This window comes from Protopterus annectens, chromosome 13.part0, assembly GCF_019279795.1.
Source record: "Protopterus annectens isolate FY-2018-M chromosome 13.part0, PAN1.0, whole genome shotgun sequence".
Taxonomy (NCBI): Eukaryota; Metazoa; Chordata; order Ceratodontiformes; family Protopteridae; genus Protopterus; species Protopterus annectens.
This window is the reverse complement of record NC_056747.1, coordinates 1370811376-1370836040: the sequence shown is the minus strand read 5'-3', so window position 1 is coordinate 1370836040 and position 24665 is coordinate 1370811376. Positions and strand designations below refer to the sequence as shown.

The 24665-nt window shown below is 41.2% G+C and overlaps 1 protein-coding gene across 1 annotated transcript in view; it reads left to right on the top strand.

Moving 5' to 3' along the window:
* Nucleotides 1–757: 757 nt before the first annotated feature.
* The window catches only part of CALCOCO2 (calcium binding and coiled-coil domain 2), a 997525-nt gene continuing 973617 nt past the window's right edge, over nucleotides 758–24665 (top strand). Inside the window, exon 1 of the mRNA XM_044055399.1 lies at nucleotides 758–912. The gene's annotated coding sequence lies outside the window, so the exon portion shown is untranslated. The remainder of the gene's footprint in view (nucleotides 913–24665) is intronic.

Below are 24665 nucleotides of genomic sequence, written 5' to 3'. Positions count from 1 at the left end.
CTAAGTGTGAGTTAAGTTAAATCCCATTTCCCTGGTGTAGAGTAACAGAAGCAAACACGTATGAAATATTTATAAAATCTCAGGACTGTTGTCGGTTTCTAGTTTTTTCCCTGCAGGACAGAACTATGCAAAGATGGACAGGTGGCATAGCTCTCAACCTTCCATGCCCAAAATGAGGAACACTAGCCCTCATAATGCGGAACAAATGGGCAAAATGTGGAACACATACTAATGGCTTACTAACAGCTTCAACTAGGAAGGTCATAGGATGGTAAAAATATGCTGGTTTTACTTATAAAGAAGATATTTTAATGAATTGATATGATTCATTTCTATTTACAATGGATTTCACTTAAAAATTCCTAACACTGAATGTGCGACAGACTCTTTCAATGTGGAACTTCGAGGAACAAGAACTTTTTAAGACCCCAATGAGGTACGTTCCTCGTAATGAGGTACACTTGAGAGGTATAACTCTTTGCAGGATTTATAAAGTCTGTAACTAGACTGCATGGCACGCTCCTCAGCCTCACGTGCAATAAGCAGCAGCACGCCTTTCGAGCAGGAGGTACTTCACGCGGATTACTCCAGCTGTATGTAAGGAGTTTGTTTACTTGACCGCGGCAAACACGTATCAAAGGCGTGTCGCCCAAAACGTAAGAGAAGGTAGGCGGGGCTAGAATCACTATGTAGTTCCCGAGGAGTAGAAGTGCTGGAATCGATTAGACTACAACTCCCGCAATGCTCTGCGCCTAAGAAATCCTCCCCTTATAATTAACTTGTTTCAGTTTGTTGTATAGATCCCAGTTTTGACAACTAAAGTTTAGTGGCAGTCTACTGCGGGAGCTGGATTACTGTGGACTGGATCAGGTTCTGGTACACTAGCGTGGATGGGAAGCTAATCCCCTTTCTGTAAGTATTACTTTTTGTTGGAGATAAGGGATTAACCAGAACCGTTCCGGGACAATGTGAACCCGTCCTGGCGGTACCGGTGCTGCTTTTGCCTTCTTTGTACCCGCCTGAGGTCGGTGCATCGGGTTTGGGTTTTACCTCTGTGCCTGTATAGGTGTAGAATAGATTTACAGGCACTTTTGTTTTCTCTCATGGTGTGACACTGCATTTGTTGCGATTCCGGGAACCTGCCTGAACATGGCAGTTTCACTTTCGAGGTGACTGGCTGCATTTGTTTTTGTCCCGCAGGTGCTGCCCACTGTATGCGGAACCGACAGCTGATCGGATCGAGGTGAGGGAGCAGCGCGCGCCTGTTACTCCGGTTACATGTTGTAGGTGAGGAGAACCCCTGGGTTAATGCACCACCGGGGCTCCGGGCGACACTGGGGGTGTCTCTAGCTCTGTCTGCGGGAAGTGGCTTTGTTCTGCGTTCCTCACTCATGTAAAATTCGAAAAGTTCCACTTCTTCTCTCCATCCTTGTGCCCTAACAAAACGCTGGTGTGCGTGCGACTGCTAAGCAGGATGATAATGTTTTCCAAGGAACTGTAGTGCCATCATTCACAAATTATCGTTTGTCTTACATTTCTAAAATAACATTCTTATTAACAGTTTATGTGTAAGCAGCCACTGTTGCTGAAATCAACAAATATTGTGTTATCAGGGCTTTAGTTTTATCTGACAAACACGCACGTACACGTATAATTAATATCAATATATACGTATGTGTGCGTCTTGTGTACATATGTGTGTGTATGTGTATAGCTGCACTAACTCCTGTATAGTCCGTGGTTGCTATTGTTTTATGCCTTGTTTATGATCACTTTGTGTGTTGTCTTTTGGCTTTTCCCGGTTAGGCGTCTGCACAGCGGAACTCCGGTCCGCTAATGATTAGCAGCAGATTTTTACGTGCCGAGTTGCCGGCCCTGACGCACAACCTTCAACGAAGGCACGCCCATTCACGCATGTCTCCACACGGAAGACGCTCTAACTAAGAATCGAACAGAACAGCGTCTTACTGTGAGGCGACAACGCTACCGCAGCACCACCACCGCAGTCTGCTTTCCTAATTTTGAGTTGTTTGTTGTGTTTTCACTTTTGCATTATGTTCTGCGGCTATGTGCCAGTTTTAAAGAAGTGTTTCATTATTTATTTCTTTAACATTTGATTACTGGGAAAGCCAGGAACTTTTACTAGGGGCTTTGGGAGAAAATCTCCAAAGTATTACAAAATATTTTAAGAACACTAACAGTCTTCAAAACTAGTAAAAAAAAAAAAAAAAAAACAGCTACAGTTGAAATTGTCGTGCTGAAAAAGACATAATATGAAAACATTGGTTAATAGCCTAGTACCAACCTATGAACCTATCGGCCCTAGGGCCTGTACAAGCCTAGCCATAACAATTCCCTGGATATTTCTTCCCACAATATTTACTTCTCTGGACTCCTGTCTAGCAGGGTGACTGGCATGATCCCCGGGGTGAATTTTCTATCTCCCATCCAATCATCAAGGTTCCTTTTGAAGAGGGCTAATGAGGCACTCTGGTTGACATGTATGGGCAGTCTATTCCAGAGTATGGGGAGTCTGTGAGTCAGGAACCTATCCCTCCAACATGTTTTGTTAATTGTGATGGCAAGGTTTAGATCCCTGGAACGTGTGGCTCTGAGGGATTGGGATTTCTTTAAGTGGAGCATGTCCAACAGCTCAGGGTTTGACATGACCTTGTATGTCAAGCAGAGATCGCCTCTGAGTAGACAATATGCCACAGAGTATAGCTGGAGTTTTTTTAGACGGTCAGCATATGGCATCTGCTTTAGGCCTGTGAGTCTTGTAGTGAGGTATTTCTGTGGCCTTTCCAGCGGTTGCAGATGTCTTGTGAGGTACATACCCAACGGCATTATACTCTATAGTACAGTGGGACAATGACCTCCTTTTTTCTGGATGAAAATCCCTTAGTGATGAGGTGTGCCACATAGAAGGATTTCCTGACTGTTGTAGCGATGTGGTTATGGAAAGTGAGACCACTGTCCACCTGTGTCCGTAAGTCTCTCATCACACTTTCAATGTTTAGTGTACTGCCACCTATGTGGTAATTCATGGGTACATGCTTTTTTCCAAAGTGGATAACTATACATTTCTTGGCATTAAGCTTGAGCCCATGGCTGTGGCACCAGGCATCTGTTTCTGTAAGGCACTTTTGTAGAATATCCACATCATTTGGGGATTCAATAATGGCTCCCAGTATGCAGTCATCTGTGAACTTTGTTAGCCAGAGTTCCTTAGTGTTGGCCTGTACTTCAGAGAAGTAGATGCCAAATAAGAGTGGTCCCAGGACTGAACCCTGAGGTGCTCCACTTGTCACTTGTCTGGAGCTGGATTTGGAGTCGGCTACTTTTACAGTCTGGGTTCTGTCAGTAAGCCATTTGGCAACCCATCTTGTGACATAGGGATTTATGCCCAGCTTAGTAAGTTTATCTATGATTCCAGAGTGCGGGATGGTGTCGAAGGCCTTGGCAAGGTCCAGATAGGCTGTGTGGACCGCCTTACCCTCATCCACAGCTCTGGAGACTGATTCGAAGACCCATCTTGTGACATAGGGATTTATGCCCAGCTTAGTAAGTTTGTCTCTGATTCCAGAGTGGGGGGTGGTGTTGAAGGCCTTGGCAAGGTCCAGATAGGCTGTGTGGACTGCCTTACCCTCGTCCACAGCTCTGGAGACTGATTCAAAGAAGTCAATCAGGTTCAGGAGACAAGATCAGTACTTCACAAACCCAAACTGGGTGGGGTCCAGTGTTTGAAGGTTGCCAATTTCTTTGTTTATAAGTTCCATGGTAATGCGTTTCATACCCTTGCAGATCAGGCTCGTCAGACTGGTGGGACGGTAGTTCCTGGGATCCAAGGTAGATCCTTCCTTGTGGAGTGGGATAACTGTAGCTGTGCGCCACTCAGTGGGCACGAAGCCTGAGCTGAGGCTATGATTAAACATGACACTTAGGTGAGGTGCAAGTTCATTTTGTAGTTCATGTAGTACACAGTCTGGGGTGTCATCTGGTCTCATGGATGCCGTATTCTTAGCTTTGGAGAGTGCGGTTTCTACCTGTGAGGCCGTGATTACCAGAATTTGGCAATCTTTTGGTATTGAGATGGGTCCTTTAGGGTGTGAGAGGGGGGTGAAGTTGGCACTAAATCGATTTGCCAGGATATTGGCAATATCCTTGGGATCAGTATATTTAATGCCATTCTGTTGAAGCTCAGAGCAGATCTAAGCATTGCCATTTAGATTCTTGACATAACTATAGAATGCCTTGTGGTTGTCTTTGGAATCTTTGGCAATTTTATTTTCGTAACTAGCTTTTGATGATTTTATGAGGGATCTCAGCTTCTTACTGAGGCTGGTGAGGGAGTTTTTTGCATCCTGGGATTTTCCTCTTTTCTGCAACACTTTCTTCCATCTGTTGTATAGTTTGTTTATAGCAGGGGCCCACCAGATTGGCTTCCTTTTTTTGGAGGAGAACATCTTGGTTCTATTTGGGATGGCACGATTCATGCATGAGTGGATGTGCTCGTACAGTGCCTTGGCGTAAGATTCTGCAGTCGAACTTTCAGATCCCATCTGCATGGGTGTCATGAAGTTTGTCACTTCTGACTTCAGTAGCATGAAGTTGGCTTTGGAGAAGTTTTTTAAAGAGGTTTCCTTACTGGGGGGTGGGGGTGGGATGTGGATGTCAAGGGTGATTTGCTTATGGTCAGATCTGACCAATGAGGGGGTGACCACTGGTGTGGAGCATCTATCTCCCATGTTGGTAATGACCAGGTCTAGGATATTGGAGCCCCTGGTGGGACAATGGATTAGTTGATCCAGGGCATTGGAATTTATGAATTCCAAGAACCGTTGGGAAAAGGAGTTGGTACCCAAGTAGTTTTCCCAGTTAATGGCAGGGTAGTTGAAATCACTCAGTATTAGGGCGTTTGGTTGTATCTTAATATTTTCAAGTATGTTTAGAAAGGTGTAGTGAGAATCTTGGGGCATGGTGGGGGATTTGTAGCAAGCTACAATTTGGATTGCAGTCTTACCTAGTGTTAGTTGCACCTGGAGAATTTCAGATGCATTGTGTTGGGCAACTAGCCTGGAGGTGTGAATATCCTTGCTGAATATGGACACTCCTCCACCTTTAGTGTTTCGGTCTTGGTTTTGTGGCCAAAAAATGTGGCAAGAGTTGTAGCCTGGTATTGCAGGGGTGCTGTCTGGAGCCTTGAACCAAGTCTCAGTTACTGCACAGATATTGATGTTCTCCATTTTTAGGAGTGCCTCAAGAGAGTGCACAGATACAGATGTTCTCCATTTTTAGGAGTGTCTTGAGAGAGTGCATTTTAAGAATACAAACAAGTTATATGACAATGATTTAATAGAGAAATTAAAAGTATATTAGTATAATACAAACAGAAATTGCAATATGAAGTGAGAGAAAAACAGGCGTGTGGTATATTTAGAGAGAGAGAGAGGGTCAGTGGAGAAAAATTGATGTAAGTAAGGAAGGTGTGAAAAGGTATTTGTTCACGCTTAGGGATAATGTTTATCCTGGTGTTGAGCAACATCAGAACCAGCTTTTAGCTAGGGAGTGTTTCAGGGTGAGTTTGAAGGGTGGGAGGGTATTGACTTGATGAATGCATGTAAGGAGGTCCAGGCCTTCGCAGCACAGTACGAGTATAAACAATGCCCAGCAAATTTCATAGGCTTGTGGATAGACTGGAGTTTTTGGTTACTGGGTTGTAATGACCGACTGGGAACATAGTTCTGTAGGATGTTATTTAGTGGCAGACATGTAGATGGATTCTGGATAATTTTATAGGTGGTAAGAAGCTGTGTAGATGTTAGTTGATTGGATAGTTCTAACCAATGTAGGCTTTTTAGTGCTATACAGTGGTGGGTTCTGAACGGGGTATTTGCTGCAAATTTAGCAGCTTTGTTACAGTATTGTTCAAGTTTTGATTTTTATGATGCGTGAAGGTTAGTAAGGATGGGAGCACCATAAAGAAGTGTGGGAATGAGATAAGTAGTGGCAAGTGTAGTTTTATTTGCACCAGTCAGAAAGTGTTTGGCTCTGTAAAGCATCCCGAGTTTTTTCCTATGCAATTTTATAATTTAAGATTAACATCCACTGTCATCCCTTAATAATTTGCTATGAAAAGTGACTTCAGTTGTGTTATGAAGAGAGAGGACTTTATTTTTTTTTTCTTTTCTTGAGAGAGTGATTTGGGAAGAAAAAGCATTGTTTACTTATTTTTTTTTAAGGCTGAGCAGAAGTTGTGAGTTGCAAAGCCATGTTTCAGTTGCTACTAAAGCTTCTAGGGTAATTTTTTGGAGGTGTGTCACATTGTCAGATATGAAAAGAGTGTTGACACTGTGGAGTCATCTGTACTGTATTAGGAAGACCTGTTATGTGGATGTGTGGAGGCTGTTTGTGAGAATGTTAGAGGATATGCTCAAAGACAGAACCTTGTGGTACACAGGTGGTGACTGGTAGGTTAGGAGAGAGCATGGAGTGTCATTTTACTGACCGGATACATATTGGACAGGTAGCTTTTGAACCACAGAAGGGTGGGCTGAGAGATATCTGATGAGGATAGTTGAAGTAGAAGTTTGCTGTGGTAAACTATGTCGTAGGCTTTAGACAATACTAGTTTGCCATTATCAATAGCTTTATTGACGCTAGCTATGTAGGTTAGAACTGCAGTGTTAGTAATACAGGGAAGACAAGTTCTTCCTGCAGGAGATAGTTTAGCAATTGTTTTTGAATACATTTTCCAGGTATTTTGGAGGGACAGGAATAAGATTGCTATAGGTCTAAAGTTAGGGATGTGTGAATTTCCTACTTTTGTGTACAGGGTTAATCTGTAGTTTTCCAGAGAGAGGGAACGTGGGATTCCTGGACTGACCTATTTGTAAGGATTGGATGGTCATCAGCTGAAGTAGGGCATGGATTGAATTTGTTTGAGTAGTTTCTACAGGATGTGGGCACAGGTTTGAAGGTGAACATGGATGTGGTGATATGTGGCTGCTGGACAGGGTTAGGATTAGATGTTGGGGCATCTTTGGTTAGAGATGCCATACTGTTCATGAAATAAGAATTGGTTTGTATTGTGGTTTTGAGGGATGAGTTATTCAGAGAGAGGTTAGGGTTGAATTTATGGCTGGGATGGAAAATTTCTTTAATGACTGCCCAGAATCTTTTAGGGTTGTGTCTACTATTGTTATGAAAGTCATTATATTATAGTTTTTATGCCTTTGTTTATTTGCCTTTTAGTATGATTGTGAAGCATTCTGAAGTTTTTAAGATATTGAGGTGTTTTATACTTTTGCTATTCTTTCCATGTTTTTTCTCTATCCTGCATCAGCATTGTATTCTTTTTGGGTAGCCAAACTGCATTATTTGTTTTTAATGTCTTCCTTCTAACAGGCGCAAAACTGTTTGGGATATGCAGGACAGTTTTGTTATATTCTTTTACAGCATCATCTAAGGGAGGATTTTAAGAAGTTCCAGTTAATAGATGATAGGGGGTAATGAACATTTCTGGGTTAAACTTGCGAAGGTTGTGTGTTTTATAAACATGCTGTTTGGATGTGTGAGATGTCTGCTTTGTATTGACTGAGAAATGATCTCTGACAGTAAGGCATTATAGTGCTGTATTTTCTAGGGTCTGACACTAGGATCCAGTCTGAGAATTTGATGTCTTGCTATAATGTGTGGGGCTATTAATTAGTTGTGTGAAACCAAATGCGTTCATGCTAGATGTAGGGCAGTTGAGTTTATGTCAAACCAACTGATATTGTTATCACCTGGTAGTATTTTTTCTTGTGAAATTGTTATGGATGTCCAGTGTATGATATCTGTCATTGTAGCTATATTGTCACAGGAGGGATGTAAAGAACAGGAATACATATTTGCTTCTAATTATTTAATTTCAGGAAAGTAAGAAGCTCTGCTGAACTGAATTTTGGCATTGCTTTGTTGTAAGGGGAAATGTGATATTTGTTTCATTAATATATTTCCTTCCCAGTTTTTAGGTGTTTTTTTTTTTTTTTTTTTGTCTTTTTTCTCTGATCTTTTTTCCCCAGGCATCTGCTTGAAGGGGCTCTACCAAGTTACATTTCCCTTGAAAAACTGTTTTCTAGATTCTAAAACATTTTATATTGAGAAAATCAACAAGTTTCAGCTTCAACAAGGACATGGATATCATTTATTGAGGTTTTACACTGGTTCTTGTGCCCCCCCCAAACAAATGTGTTTATTTTTATTTTTCACCAGTTTTTACATATCTTGCATGTCTGTGAACCTGACGAGAAATATGTGCAGTTCAGCTTCTGGATTATTAATTTCTTTACGAGAAGTACAGTTATTTTCAGCAGCTGTCTTTTTCTTTTTGTAACTTGTTCTGGGTATAAGAAGTGTTTAGGAAACACACCTCCAGGTGTGCAGTAAGCAGTGTTGTGCCATTAGATGTTGGACTAGCTGAGCTACAACATTGGCATCCATGTTACAAGATCAGGTTTGGTAGCTCTGTCACACATTTTAATAGGATCGGTATTTGAACTGCATTACAAAAGGCAAACGCAATTAATTTTGTGTGTGTGTGTGTGTGTGTGTGTGTGTGTGTGTGTGTGTGTGTGTGTGTGTGTGTGTGCGTGCCACAACACAAGAAGTGGAAAGAGTGATTTATGAAGAGGATAATAAGAAAGAGGGTGGAACAGATGGACTGCGGAATATACTAGACTATATTTATTTATTTTTATATGGATTTATTTGCATTTGCTGATCAGGAAAGCCTGACTGGACACAAAGCCCCCTTACTGGCTTATGGAGAAAAACTCAAAAATTTACACTTGGAGAAACACTTCTACGTAGAAAAACAAAAAGAAAGGGATGATCATAGGCCTAGCCATATAAAAAAGTTAATATAAAAGATCATGAATACCAATTATTTGCAGGGAATTATCTGAAACAATTAACATTTTAATGTCAGAATTAGCTGTTAACATAATTTGAAAATACAGATTATTTACAAGGGAATATTAAACAATTGTGTACATAGATATAAAGTTGCTGCCTGGAAGGGATAACTAAGGTTGATGAATCGTTTAGTAATTTAGACAAGTGGATGAGAATTAAGACCGATTACATTACATAACGGGAATCCATTTACATAGTTCGTAGTTGGCAAAAAGTAGTGAAAAAGTGCTGCCTTGTTTTCATGGTGGGGAGGCAAGGCAGTTAGTTTTTTAAGGTGCAAGAGATTGAGGAATTGAGTGAAAGGAGCAGATTCCTCGAAAGTGTATCTATTTTCTGTGTAGTATGGACACAGAGAACATGCTCATCAAATGCGCTATAGATGCAACCATTTCCTGTGTAGTATGGACACAGAGAACATGCTCATCAAATGCACTATAGATGCAACCGTTTTCTGTGTAGTATGGACAGAGGGCATGCTCTCCGAATGCGCTATAGATGCAACCATTTTCTGTATAGTATGGACAGAGGGCATGCTCACCGAATGCACTGTAGATGCAACCATTTCCTGTGTAGTATGGACAGAGGGCATGCTCACTGAATGCACTGTAGATGCAACCATTTCCTGTGTAGTATGGACAGAGGGCGTGCTCACTGAATGCACTGTAGATGCAACCATTTCCTGTGTAGTATGGACAGAGGGCGTGCTCACTGAATTCACTGTAGATGCAACCATTTTCTGTGTAGTATGGACACAGAGGGCATGCTCACCGAATGCACTATAGATTCATAGGTTCATAGGTGTGTACTAGGCTAATGGCCCTGGAGCCTTTACGAGCCTAGCCCAAAAAAAATGCCCAGGCAACGTGCCACCCTATGTTTGTTCACAGTGCCCCTATCCAATAGGGCAACTGGAATGATCCCTGGAGTGAACTTTCTGTTACCCATCCACTCATCAAGATTTCTCTTGAAGAGGGACAGCGAGGTGCTCTGCTTGACATGAATAGGAAGCTTATTTCGGAGTTGAAACTGCCCTTCCAGCATGTTCTGTTAATTGTGGTAATGAGGTTATAATCCCTGGAGCATATTACGAAGTGGATGATAAGAGACTGAGAACAGCTTAAGTTTCTTGAGTCTGTCCATGTAGGACATCTGTTTAAGGCCTAGGATCATTTTTGTGAGGTACTTTTGTGGTCTCTCCAGCTGTTGTAGGTGTCTGGTCAGGTACATGCCAAACTGGGCATTATATTCGATGATTTGTCTAATCAGGGATGAGTTAGAGAGGGATGATCTCTTTCTTCCTGGATGTGAAACCTTTGGTTATAAGATGTGCCACACAGAAGGACTTTCTGACCACAGTAGCAATGTGGTGGTAGAAGATGAGGTGGCTGTCGACCTGGGTGCCCACATCTCTTATGGCCCCTTCAGTGTTCAGTGGGCTCCCATCAACGTGGTAATTTTGTAGGAACTGAGTTTTTTCCAAAGGGGATGATAACGCATTTTTTGGCATTAATCTTCACGCCATGGTTTCGACACCAGTCATTGGTCTCAGGGAAGCCCTTTTGTAGAATGTCTGCATCACTTGGGGAGTTGATAATGACTCCCAGCTTGCAGTCATCCGTGAACTTGGTCAGCCAAAGTCCTTCTGTGTTGGTCTGGACTTCTGAGAAGTAGATGCCAAATAGGAGAGGGCCCAGGACCGAGCCTTGTGGGACTCCACTCATGACTGGTCGGCAGTCTGACTTGGAATCCACAACTTTCACTCTCTGGGTCCTGTCTGTGAACCAGTTTGCAACCCATCTAGTGATGTAGGGATTGATGCCTAGTTTGGAAAGTTTATCAATGATACCCGAGTGGGGAATAATATCAAAGGCCTTGGCCAAGTTGAGGTAGGCTGTATGCACTGCCTTAACCTCATCCACTGCCTTGGTGACTGCCTTGAAGAATTAAACCAGGTTCAGCAGGCAGGATCTCCCCTAGACAAAGTCAAACTGTGTGGGGTCAAGAGTTTGGAGATTGCCTATATCTTTGTTAAGCAGGTCCATGATGATGCACTCCTTAGCTTTGCATACCAGACTCGTCAGGCTAATGGGGTGATAGTTCCCAGGGTCTGTAATTGCTCCCCCTTTATGGAGTGGAATGACTCTAGCAGTGCGCCATTCTATCAGGTCCCATGGACTCTGTAGTCTTGGCTTTGGACAATGCAGCTTTTACCTGTGCTGCAAAAATGGTGTGTACCAGACTCTCTTCTGGTATTGTGATAGGGCCCGTGGGGGGGAGGGGTAAAGTTGGCATTGAATCTGTCGGCCAGTGCAACCATTTTCTGTGTAGTATATACACAGAGGGTGTGCTCACTGAATTCACTATAGATGCAAACATTTTCTGTGTAGTATGAACAGAGGGTATGCTCACCAGATTCACTATAGGTTCATAGGCAGGTACTAGGCTATTGGCCCTAGGGCCTATATAAGCCTAGCCAAACGGTACCCTGGCTTTAGCCACCCAAGCAAATTATGCAACCATTTTCTGAGTAGTATGGACAGAGGGGGTGCTCCCCGAATGCACTATACTTGCGACCATTTTCTATGTAGTATGGACACAGTTGGTGTGCTCACCGAATGCACTATAGATGATGATGATTATAAATATCTTTTAGCGGTATCATCCAACCAGTCATTGCCAGTTCTGAGGCAACAAGATGGCTGTGATCTGACTTCATAAGAGGTAGCAGACAAGGTGTAGGATGTTGCAGGTATATATGCTTGATAGCTCTAGTGAGTAATGTAAGTTTGTTTTATACAGAGGGAATTGGCAGTTACTTTGTCAAAATGAAATGGGAGCCATTTTTTTATTGTTTTATTATTGGTTCATAGTTGAATACTAGGCTAACTGCTCTGAATGACCATTTTAAGCCTAGCAGTAACCAAAGGTCATAATCGAACACTGTCCTTTGTGTCTGTTAGGTAAAGACTTTAACTAGTAAACCCACCCGACAAGGTAAGTGGGCTATACCATGTATCCTTTTCAACATTAGGCTTGGTATACACTTAACCAGGTACCACTCCTGGGCTGAGTCTGAAAGTGGTCCAGGTACATTGGTGCTCTGCCCCTGTCAACCAATACATACATAAACAAACACTAGGAACGAGTTTGTACGTCTTACTTGTTACAGTGTAGAATGGAAATATTGTGTAGAGAACAATTTTCCTTTTCTGTCCAACAAGAAATGCTATTGGCAAAGGGATTCTTATAGGTCAGCTTGATTGCCACCAACCTGTTGTATCATCTGCCACCAACCTGTTGTATCATCTGCCACCAACCTGTTGTATCATCTGCCACCAACCTGTTGTATCATCTGCCTCCAAAAGAAACTGTATCACCATCCAAGCAATCTCCCACTCTGTGCTGGTTCAGCAGCAAACCGACCTACTCCTTGGCTCTCAACTTTTCTAGTTCTTGAAAGAAAACCCCCACCCTTCTCTTTTCTCAAGCTTACTTAGACAGTCTCCATCATACAGCCTTAGATCTCACAGCTACTCAAGTTCTCTCTCTCTTGGAAGCAGGTACAACTTAAAGAACATTTCACAGCACAAGATGCTTGTAAATGCCCTGCTTGAGGTCACGTAACATAGACTCCTTAATCTGTGACATGTACTACCTATCATTCAAGATGCTTGTAAATGCCCTGCTTGAGGTCACGTAACCTAGACTCCTTAATCTGTGACACGTACTACCTATCATTTTCACTACAGCATCCCTTCTCTAACTCCTAACATGTCACAACTCTAACTGATGTAGACATTGTACATAGTGGTTCCTGTTGACTACCTTCTTAAATCATTTTTCTATTGTATATTAACTATATCTTTGCTTTTAGTGTGCTGTTTTGTTGTATAAATTATTTTTATTTTTTTACATTTAATGTGTGTTATTCTGAGCTGAGACTGATATTGGTCCAATGGGATCAGTGCTCTACCCCAGTTAACAAATTGTATGAATAAATACATAAATAAGATGCAGTCGTCATCACTGGGTGATGGCCAGATTTCATTACATCGTCACAATATAGGTACGCTTTCTGACATGTACAGTTAATAGTGTCCAGTAACATATGTAACTATTTGTGGAAATACAGTTTGCCTTTATATATAGACAATGTTTAAAATATTTAGAAAATATGCCGGCAGGGAAACATAGTAACATACGAATGGTAAAATGGTAAGTATGTTATTTTGGTGCAGACCTGTTTGCTTCAGGTCAGGGCTGTCTATAATGTGCAGTACATGGTTATATGGTTCTTCTGAATCCGTACTATGTTTTAGTACAGTGTTCATGTTATTGGGTAGTGATTTCTGCGTTATTTCATTGCATTTATTATTGCAATTATTTTATCATTTAAGTTAGAACAGTCGTCTTGAACGTATCGTCTTTATGCATTTGTTATCCTGATTCTAACATCCACAACGTTTTGAGCAGAACACTTCAAAGTATATTGACAAATTTGTTTTTTTGCACAATGTATTTTAAAAAAAATGAGATTTGCTTTTCTAGTTTATTTCTACTAGAACCATAGCTGTAATATTTGTATGATACAGTGGATATAAAAAGTGTACACACCCCTGTTAAAATGCCAGGTTTTTGTGATTCCACCTTTAATGTGACCTATAACATATACAATTCAATTGAAAAACAAACAAATCTGTTAGGGGAAAATATAAAAAAATAGAAAACGTACAATAAGCTGGTCGCATAAGTGCGGACACCCATAAACTATTACTTTGTTGAAGCACCTTTTGATTTAATTACAGTATTCAGTCTTCTTGGGTACATACCTGCCATCAATTAAAGAGTCCCTGAATAACTCAAAATAAAGTTCATCTGTCTTAGTAGGATTTTCCTGACATTTACTCACTTGTCTGCTACAGCAAAAGCCATGGTTTGCGGAGAGCTTACAAATCATCAAAGGGATCTCATTGTTGAGAGGTATTAGAATATGTTTGAGAATCCGGCACCTCCCTCAAGCCTGTTAGTGTAGGGTCCGAGAGCTAAGCCTGTCTCAACTCTGTCAGCCTAGGTGTTACCACTCACCTCTGCCCTTGCAGTCACTCTGTCCAAACGAACAGCAGTACCCACCAGCAGCTGTGGCTCACCTTCAGGCTCACTGCTACAGGGTAGCTCCCTCCCTGAAATAATCACCTCACCAGCCTTGGCTTCAGGTGTGGGGTCTGTCTGGGTCTCCCCATGGTACCAGACCCACATGCCTGTTTCTAAGCCTGACTGTTTATAACTGCATGCACACAAGGTACTGCATTATCACAATCATTCCCTATCAAGACATCTGCAGTGATATCCTCAACACACAACCTTGCTTCCTTCCCTTTCCACCCTCCCAGTCAAGGTGAACCGTGGCCAAAGGCATTTGGAATGGGGTCCTTCTTAAAGCTCTGACTGAAGTGGACTGCACAAGCGAGTACTGCTCCTCTTTAACCACTGCAGGTTTCACAATGATTATGTCAGAGGATGTATGTCTCTTAGCAGTGGCCTGTTTTCCATCTACTAAGATTGGATATAAGCTGTGGTGATAGTTTGGTACCTCTGTTGTCTCCAGACCAGAGTGTCACCAATAGATATAAGTACTCTCAGAGGTTATAATATTCTCTGAAGGACTAGCCACAGTGAAAAGTTTAAATATATTTAATAATAAATAATTAAATAAAACATGAAAATATGGAATATCTGTTTACAATAAACACCAGAGTTTGTCACAGGAAATATTAAAAATAACGCAGGTGGACATGTTCACACAGTTACAGAAAAACAATACTTAATTAATCTCACTGTATTTTCCTGACTGATCTAAAGAATTATTATTCCCTGGTTCACTTACTAGAGCAAGGCAAGATGAAGTAGGTTAGGGGTCCATGTCAGGTTACAAAAGCAGACTGCTCTGAGACTACAGTCTCACCTATTATTAAAATATCACATTTGTCCTAGATTACAGAATGACAACACATACATCTGGCCATATGCCTCTGTTTCCCACACTACCTGCATCACTTGAAGCTGCCAGGATTTATCACGTGTTACAATACATATCTCAAGCTTTGCTAAAGTTTATTGTAGCATATGGAAGCTGTAAAACAATGTTAACACTCCTGCTCTTCCTACAGAGACTAACAAACCATACTTCTTACAGACGTTGCATCTCTGGATTCATTCCGAACTGTGAGATAGCATCTTTATGACCTAGACTCAGTAATTTAATTTCAGAACATTTTTCAAAGTTAGCTGCAGCTAAACTGTGATTAACCTCATCTCTTTCGCTATCCTTTTTTTGCAATGTATACATTTCAACAGTTACAATAATACATGTATATTTCTTCTCTGTCCAGCAGGGCCTACTGTTGATAGTTTTTCAATGCAAGCTTCTTCTTCTTTCGGCTTTTCCCGATTAGGGGTCGCCACAGCGGATCACCTGTTTCCATTTCTTCCTGTCCTCTGCATCTTGCTCTGTCACACCAACCACCTGCATGTCCTCTCTCACCACATTCATAAACCTTATCTTGGACCTTCCTCTTTTCCTCTTACCTGGCAGCTTCATCCTTAGCATCCTTTTCCCAATATACCCAGCATCCCTCCTCAGCGCATGTCCAAACCAACACAATCTCGTCTCTCTGGCTTTGTCTCCAAACTGTCCAACCTGGGCTGACCCTCTAATATACTTATTCCTAATCCTGTCTACCCTCATCACACCCAGTGCAATTCTTAACATCTTTAACTCTGCCACATCCAGCTCTGACTCCTGCCTTTTTGTCACTGCCACTGTCTCCAACCCATATAATATAGCTGGTCTCACTACCCTTTTGTAGACCTTCCCTTTCACTCTTACTGGTACTTTCTGTCACAAATCACTCCTGACACTCTTCTCCACCCACTCCACCCTGCCTGTACTATCTTCTTCACCTCTCTTCCACACTCGCCATTACTCTGAACTGTTGATCCCAAGTATTTAAATTCATCCACCTTCGCCAACTCTACTCCCTGCATCCTCACCATTCCTCTATCCTCCCTTTCATTCACACACATATATTCCATCTTAGTCTGGCTGACCTTCATTCCTTTCCTCTCTAGAGCATATCTCCACCGCTCCAGGTTCTCCTCAACTTGTTCCCTACTCTCCCTACATATCACAATGTCATCTGCAAACATCATAGTCCATGGGGACTCCTGTCTGATCTCGTCTGTCAACCTGTCCATCACCAGCGCAAGCAAACCTCACAAATACATTTTCAGCACAAGCATCTGTACAAATCAGTTTGATAGACAACTGACATATAATTATTTACACAATTCCAGCTAGTTATGCTGGTATATGTTGCACATGCACAGCCCTACGTCTCAGTATAGCTGGCAATATGTCACATCATCACACTAGGTATCATAATAATGTCACCTCTTAGAAACCAGTAAGCCAAACAACACAAAGACAAGTATATCAGTCTTTCTTTAAAAGATAAGTTTTGACAGCTATGTATCTGTCTGGTAAAGGCTTTCTGAATCTATTCCAACTTCTTTATTTGCAAAACATTTAATGCACGTAAAGGCCACACATATTCAATAGTAGGTGTTTTATTTGTTAAGTAAATCTTTACTAACACTTGACCATCTCTGCTTGAAAAACATCAAAAAACGTGCTTCATAAGACCATAACATTACCTAATAAAGTTTGTTACATTAACTTCAAAGTTAAAATTTGCATCTACCATGATAACTAGATCAATTATTATCTCAGAAGAAACACAAATCTGATTGTCTAAGGTTTAAGGATTATGACCAAAATGTGAAGTGGTATATTTTCCATTGTTAAATCTCATACTTTAGTTGAATCCATTCATATAGGTTCTCCAAGTAAGATTGCAGTGGATACCAATCACTGGTATTGGTTACTGCCCGTCCCATCTTAATATCGTTGTTGAACTTACTTAACCATACAGAGTTATATTTTGGACATTCTGACATCACTAGACCAAGTAATAGTGGCTCCAAGACTGAACCCTGAGAAAGTCCCCTGACCATCAGTCTATACTTGGAGTAGGAATTTTTAATTCTTATTCTGTAGGTTCTACCCAATAGCCATTTGGATTCCCATTTAACCACGTAGACAGAGTTATCATTTCTAAACTGTTTAATAGCTTTAGCCAGATCCAAAAACACAACTTCAGAAGCTAGTGAATTAGCCAATGAGCTATAACAATCTGCTCATAAAAACTTATCAAATGAGTTACACGTGATCTCCCCGAAAGGTGTCCATGTTGGTGTGTGTGTGTGTGTGTGTGTGTGTGTGTGTGTGTGTGTGTGTGTGTGTGTGTGTGTGCGTGTGTGTGTGTGTACATATATATATATATATATATATATATGTATAAAATGTATGTATGGATCTACTTCATTTGATCAACAGACCATTTGATCGAAACTCATATGGTCGAAATTTCATTTGATCGAAAACCAGCATTCAAGGTATAAAACTGGGATTTGTCCCCCTCCTCCATGTAGTGCTAATTTGAGTTTTAGTATATATATATATATATATGTGTATATATATATATATATATATATATATATATATATATATATATATATATATATTGTTTGGGGGTGTGGGGGGCGAAGCATAAGTCAGTCTCATTCCATGTAATTATAAGACCAGATACCCCATCAAGCTCAAAAATGTTTAAGAATTTTAATAAGACAAATTACTAAGTGATGGTATAAGAAGTTTCCAAGCCTCTTTGAATGCAGATAACATGTATTCCTATGTAGAGGTGTACACCAATGCCCTGTATAACCACTTAAGTAGTTGTATAGAATCTGCTGTACATGACTGGATTCATTATTTTATTTATTTATTTTATTTTATGTGTTTTATTTAACATTTCTGTACTGGGAAAGTCTGACTAGGACAGAGCCCATTTTCAGTGTAGGCCCAGGGAGAAAGGCTTCAGACACATGTCTATGGAATGGGTAGGAAACAGCAGAAAACCCATGCAAATGCAGGGAGGACATGCAGACTTCCACAGAGAAGGCACCCCAGCCGAGAATAGAACTGGAGAACCTCTGGCTGCGAGTTGACAACGCTACTCGCTGCACCACTGCATCGCCACACAAGTCTTGCCAAAAAAAGCAAGCCACACTATTGGATCCAAGTATAAACTGGTTGTACAACAAGACAAAGAAACCAATGTTCAAGAACAAGAGGGATCTAGCTCAGCAGCAGAAGAAATCCCTCTGTAGCTTAAACAAACAAATCTGTGATCCTGTCAAGTTCTCCAAAGCTAATTATGAAGCAAAAATAGTCTCCTTAGCTACGGGTAATCACAAGGCATTCTTTAAGTACGTCCGAAATCTAAAGGTGAATACTGAGCTATGCAATGAACTGCTTGTGGGTGGCACCACCCGTACTCAACCAGAGGTAATAGCCAACCTGCCAGCTGACAGGTTCTTCAGCAAAATTCACCCCCTGTCCCCTCCAGTCATCCCCCAAAGTATACCTGCCACCATTCCTCAGCCAGTTATCCCAGGAGAATGGGTCATCTTGGCACTCTCCAAGGCTAAAAACACAGCATCAGTGGGACCAGACAACATCCCAGCTTACCTTTTAAACAATTTAAAACACGACTTAGTAGACCCACTTGGATCCCTGTTTAACCACAGTCTGGAAACTGACTATGTTCCAGCAGACTGGAGGACAGCAACAGTAATCCCCCTGCACAAAAGGGGACCATCAACTGACTTAATCCCCCTGCACAAAAGGGGACCATCAACTGACTTGACTAGCCTCATCTGCAAGGCCATGGAAACCTTATTAAGAAGGACTTAGGAAATCTCCAAACTCTGGACCCAACCCAGTTCAGATTGGTTAAAGGTAGGTCATAGGTTCATACATTCATACGAAGTTACTAGGCTATTGCTCATAGGGCCTTTATAAGCCTGGCCATGTTATACCCTTGTTCCCTTATTGACCAAGTTGTATGGTCGATATTTGCAGCAAGAGTCGATGATCAGCACCAACTGCTCTTATCCAAGAGGGAGCTCTGTTTTACATAACTGGGAGTTTGTTCCAGAAGTGGCAGTCTCTGAGAGACATATCTATTTCTCCAGCTTGTTCTGTTAATGTCGCAGGCTAGGATAAGATCCCTAGAACGAGTGAATCTTTTTCCATTTGACTTTTGGATGTGCAGTATTTCCATTAGGGCAGGGTCTGAGACTGCTCTGTAGGCCAGGCACAATTTGCCTCTCCACAGCCTATAAGATACAGAGTACAGTGACAGGGCCTTCAGTTTGTCCATTTAGGTCATGAGTTGAAGGCCCTGAATTTTCTTGGTGAGGAACCTCTGAGGTCTCCCCAGCTGCTGCAGGTGTCTGGTGAGGTACATATAGAAGGGAGTGTTGTACCCTATTAGTGGTCTGCTGGGGGATGAGTACAGGGGAGTTATAACATCCTTAGCTCTGGATGCGATGCCCTTACTTATGAGATGTACAACACAGAAGACCTTCTTTACCACTGTGGATACGTGGTGATCGAAGTTAAGGTTTCTATCAATTTGTGTTCCCAAATCTCTCACCACAGGGTTTGAGATAAGAGGGTTACTGTTAATATTGTAATTTCCAGGGTCTTCCCCTTTGCCAAAAGGGATGACAATGCATTTTTTGCATTTAGTTTAAGTCCATGGCTTTGGTACCAATTATTTGTCTCTGTAAGCCCTTTTTGTAGTATGTCACCATAGTTGGGGGACTCGGTGATCGCACCCAGTTTGCAGTCATCAGCAAACTTGGCAAGCCACAGGCCATCTGTTTTCACCTGTACGTCTGAGAAATAGATCCCAAACAGTAGGGGGCCCAGCACAGATCCTTGTGGTGTACCACTGTCTGCTGGTAAAGGTGTAATCCCGGTAATCAAATGCCAGTAACTAAGTAAACATAAATAAAATGTTCTTCTAGCTGTGAGTTATAACCTAGCAGTGTTGCTGCATGAGCCTGTTGACTTACTGCATCTTTAAGTCCTTATGTAAACTCTATGGGGTGTAAATGGTGTATTATTTTTCTAAGTAGATGTCTGAGGAATTAAGTTATGTTCTTTTGCAACCTCTGATGGGCTAACATGGCCAGTTTATTGATACCTCTCTTGTATTACTACTTTTATTTTAAAGCAAGTCCCAGTGTCCGGGATGTTAGCACTTAAAGTAATCATTGTATTTATTGCTGCAGTAATGGCATGTGGCGGGTATTTATTGCTGCAGTAATGGCATGTGGCGGGTATTTATTGCTGCAGTAATAGCATGTGGCGGTAGGTGACCTACCTCATGGTTATGCTTCTTTTCTTTCTGTCTTTCCTTTTTTTTGTTTATGTATTTGTTAGTTTATGTAGTCTGATGTCCTGTATAAATGTGTGTACCCCTTCAGTTTGCTCTGTGGCTTGTTTCAGGGGAGAAAATGTTTGCTTTTGAATCATTTCAGTGTGTATTTATCAGTCAGTGTACCTTATTTGTTCTCAAGCTGTTTTATTTCATCTCTAAGTACTAATTTTATTTTAAGCAGTGCCTCTGCCTTAGAAATTAATAAAAGAATCTTCTAAATACTGTGAACGTTAACAACGTTTAACTCCTAACTTAAAAAAAGAAATACATATCTAATTTGTGTTATTATTTTCAAGCTGGTTAATCTATTCAAAGTGAAGGATAAGGTACTTGTGCGTTTGCACTGACTTGAAATATAAATGCCATGTTCCCTTATTCATGTGTCGTTATTATGACTATATAAGTAAACAATGCTATTTTAGTTGTATTAATAATGTATTGTAGTAATGTCTTGTGTTTCTCTGAGTAGGTGTTGGCCCACTTGCCATTAGCTGGAAGTGAGAGCTCATCCAAAAATTAGCTGTCGGAGTCATACAGCTCTGTGTCATATGCATTACCACGCAAAGAGATATAACTGAATGTTGACAGAAATATTTTTTATTTTCGTATCCCAGACTAGACATCATCAGTTCTTATTGCATTGAAAGCTTCTGTTTATAGAATGTTCCCTATTAGGCTATGATGGCCTAGCCTGAAACAAGTTCTGTATTACTTAGAAATTAGTTGCTTTTTTGCTAGGAAGACAGTATTTGCCAAGATGTTTGTGAAGGGAAATGTATAAAACTGAAATATATTGAGGAGGAGCATAGGGCATTCTTGGTGTGGAATTCACAATAACCAGTACAATTCTTCCACTCCAAGGCACATACATGCACTGCCTTCCTTGTACCACTTAAAGCTTGGGAAGAGTTTGTAAGGGCTGTGTCAGCACAGTCATCGGAAGAACATACTGGAAATCTGAATACTAAATGAGTGGCACGTGATGCTGATACACATCTGGATCCAGCTTGAAAAATGTGAACCCGTTTATGTTACTCATCATTTGGATCAGATGTTAAACTGCCATCCCATCTGCCTGAGTTGGTGGTAGCTGATGTGGAGGTAAAAGATCCCACAGCACTTATTGAAGAGAGTAGAGGAAGTTTCCTGACTCCTGCCCTAGTCAGATTTCTTTTAGTAATATAAATGCCAGCTCGGGCCTCCCCTGTAAAGAGGCTGCCAGCCTAGTGGAGCTAACCCAGTCAACAAAACATAGATTATATAAATGACTTGTATCATAATGTAGGCTTGTCATGAAACATTTCTGTACTTCCTGGATGAATTTCCAAACCAAGAAACCGTGAATTATTACGCAGATGATGGTGATGTTTTCTACGCAAAAATACACTTGCATGAAAACACCTACAGTACCAACTGACCCTCCTTCACATGAATGAATTACCCCAGGCAACCTGTTTAAGTACTTTCCACTTATAATATAAGAGTTTCCAAATCCTGGGCTTGTAAAAACTGAGTGTGAGGAAATGAAATGTTAAATCCAGGTCTTTCTGTACCTTTGCTGTTGTAAAATCGGCCGTGAGAGTATGAACGGCATGAAGGCATGAAGCAATTTAGTACCAAAATGCATCAGTATTGCGGGATCCCTTAAACGTACAAAGCAGGGTGATTTCACTGTCATCGAGAGAACAGCAACATGTCAGTGACTTGAAATGAGTGCAAACTCCAGCAAACAAATGCCCCACAGGGCACATGAACATCAACTGTACAAACTTGTTTTTCAAACGTGGAAATGAAACATTCATGTTCCCTCCTGTTTTCGCTCACAGCCATAAATGGGGCTGACCAAGATTCTGTCTGAAATTTTCTCTTTAAAACACCTAAACAGCGACTTCATATTCACAGTAACTCATCCCAAGTGAACTGAAAACATTGACAACTTAGTTCTTTTCTACACTCAATCCTCCTTTCCTGCATCAGTCTCTAACGTGGCATATTAAACAGACATGGCCCCAAAGTGCTCCAGTGATGCAAATGACTCCTTTGCATTGGTGCAGCAACAGCAGTCCCCTTATAGCAGTCACCTTCCCAGGCTGCCTTAACAGTGATGAGCACCATTCAGTAGAAACAAGAAGAGAGCAACATCTACTCGGGCATCCAAGGATGACACCCATATGTACCAAACTTCTGTGAGCATCCACTGAATTAATGTACAGAGTCTGCAAAAGCTCATGGTCTCCATTCCTCATCAAAAAGCCAATGCATATCTGCTGCAGAAGGACACCAAGTCACACTTAATCAGTTTCGACTGAGTGAAGCAAACCTCTCCCCCTCTCAAAACACTGTCTTCATGTCCCTCACATAATAATTCACCTAACCTCCTCTCTCTGCAGAAATACCACCTTCACTCTATACTCTTTCATCCCGTTCCCATTAGACATTATTAATCTCTAGTGTACGACTGACTGATGGTATGTTTAATGGCCATTCCTCCTTTGTATTACAATAAAGTAGAATCTGTTTCATTGGAATGTTATGCTGTATGTTCAAGTTACTGTATGTCTGCATAGTTTCAAACATTTGTATTATATTTACTTAACTGTAATTGTCTTTTTTTCCCATGGACTGAACCTGAAATTAGTTTTTAGGTGTATATTAGGTTAATGACCACTGGAGTCATTATAAATCTTGCCAAACATCCCACTTGTGCCCCGCAAGTTTTTGTGCCTTAGAGGCTATTTTAAGGAGGTATGTCTAAGACAGGGCAAGATTTATGGGCTGCATCTGTCCATTAGAGACATGGGTGCTAGACTCAAGGATGGCCTGTATGCCAGGCATAGATCACTTCAAAAGAGTCTGTGGAAAACAGAGTACAGAGAGAGAGCTTTGAGGTGTTCTGCATAGGACATGCTTTTTTATACCCCGTATTATTTTTGTGAGGAACTTCTGTAGATGTTCCAGTTGCTGCATGTGCCTGGTCTGGTACATACCAAAGGGGGGGTGTTGTACACAGTGATGGGCCTGATGAGGTCCAAATACAGTAGAAACATGACTTCCTTGGACCTAAATGTCATACCATTATGTATAAGTTGTACAATATAGAATGGTTTCCTTATTAATGTAGACACATGATTGTCAAAAGTTGGGTTACTATCTGCATAGTACACAAATCCCTGACTACTGAGTTTACTCTTACGGATGTGTAAATGATGAGGTAATTTCCTAGGATGCCGCGACTTCACAAAGGATACTAGCATGCATTTATTGGCATTGAATTTTAAGATATGGCTTTGTATGTGTTTAGTCTTTCATATGGCAACTTGGTCAGCCAGAGGCCTTTGACATTGACGTTGACTTCTGAGAAGTAGATGCCAAAAAGGAGTGGATTCAGTACAGAGTACTGAGGGACTGCGCTAGCGACTGGCCTGTTTGTGGAGGTGGACTCCCCGATCCTAACTTCCTGGGTCCTGTCTGAGAGCTAGCTGTCTCTCCAGTGCATAACATAGGGATTTATGCCTGTATCTGTGAGTTTATTTACAAAGCTTGAGTGGGGCATTGTATCAAATGTCGTAGCCAGGTCAAGTGTGCCCTATTTTGCCCTCATCTGTTGTCCATTGTCTTGGTGACCTTCTCAAAGAAGTCCACAAGGTTGAGTAAACAAAATCTGTCCTTGAAGAAACTAAACTGGGTTGGGTCCAGTGTCTGAAAGTTTTCTTTGTCCTTATTAATAATTTCCATGGCTTTGCATATAAGACTTTTCAGACATGAAGGTCTTGAATGATCTATGTTCCACTTGGTCAACACATTTAAATTGATAAATAAATAGAAAATAAAATTATGCCTAATAAGTCAGGATTAAAATCAACACCAAAACAAACGATGTCATTCTAGCCAGGTCTGTCCCGAAATGTAGATATCACCTATACCTCTGTTTAAAACACTAATCTGTGCCATTAGAGGTGGGCTTGAACTTCAAAGTCTTTGGAATCATCATTGTGAACAGATTTGAACCACACTTCTCTAAAGTACTTCACCAGTGCAGCTGCAAATTAGACACTTTATACTGGGCAAAATGGTTCCTAACTCCCAGCTTGTCTAGCCGCCACCACTGTTTTCTTTTATCCAGTGACGTGTACTAGTGTACCCTGATCGCTAAGTTATATTTCTCCAAATAACAACAAGCATGCCGCCGTGAATCCACATTTGCCTTTGGCTACACCCTACAAAATCACCCCACTGCCTCTGTTTCAGTTTGTCTTAAATCCTGCAATAAAATACTGATCTCGACACTGACTAGTT